The sequence below is a fragment of the Penaeus monodon genome, chromosome 23, assembly GCF_015228065.2.
Source record: "Penaeus monodon isolate SGIC_2016 chromosome 23, NSTDA_Pmon_1, whole genome shotgun sequence".
Taxonomy (NCBI): domain Eukaryota; kingdom Metazoa; phylum Arthropoda; class Malacostraca; order Decapoda; family Penaeidae; genus Penaeus; species Penaeus monodon.
Window position 1 is genome coordinate 14,592,376 of NC_051408.1, and position 350 is coordinate 14,592,725.

The following is a 350-nucleotide window of genomic DNA, read 5'->3' on the forward strand; positions in this document are numbered from 1 at the left end:
TTGTCGTCAATCATAAGTGGGTTTGATATGCAGATATTATCGAGTCCCTGTGAATTCAAGGGACAAGGTATGGGTGGTGGGGAGGGGGGGAGGGGGGCTCTAAGCGTGGTAAGAGCGACGAGGGTGAGGCTGAAAGGTGCAGTGCTAATTAATTTAATGAAACGGAGGATGTGACAAGGCGAGAATGGGTGCAGGTAGGTAAAAGGAGTGATAAATATATATATGATGAATACATATATTTTTTGGGGTCAGATTATCTGAATTTCGTAAATTAAGAGCCCTGAGAAACGAACAATTAGGAATTTTTAACCGAAAACAAAATCTCATTAGGATTGGCCACTCGGACATAC

At 42.3% G+C, this 350-nt stretch overlaps 1 protein-coding gene across 1 annotated transcript in view; it reads right to left on the reverse strand.

The window, feature by feature from the left end:
* Positions 1-221: 221 nt before the first annotated feature.
* LOC119587802 overlaps positions 222-350 on the reverse strand; it is a gene marked incomplete in the record, with an annotated part of 9,646 nt that continues 9,517 nt past the window's right edge. The window contains 1 exon segment of the mRNA XM_037936500.1: positions 222-350.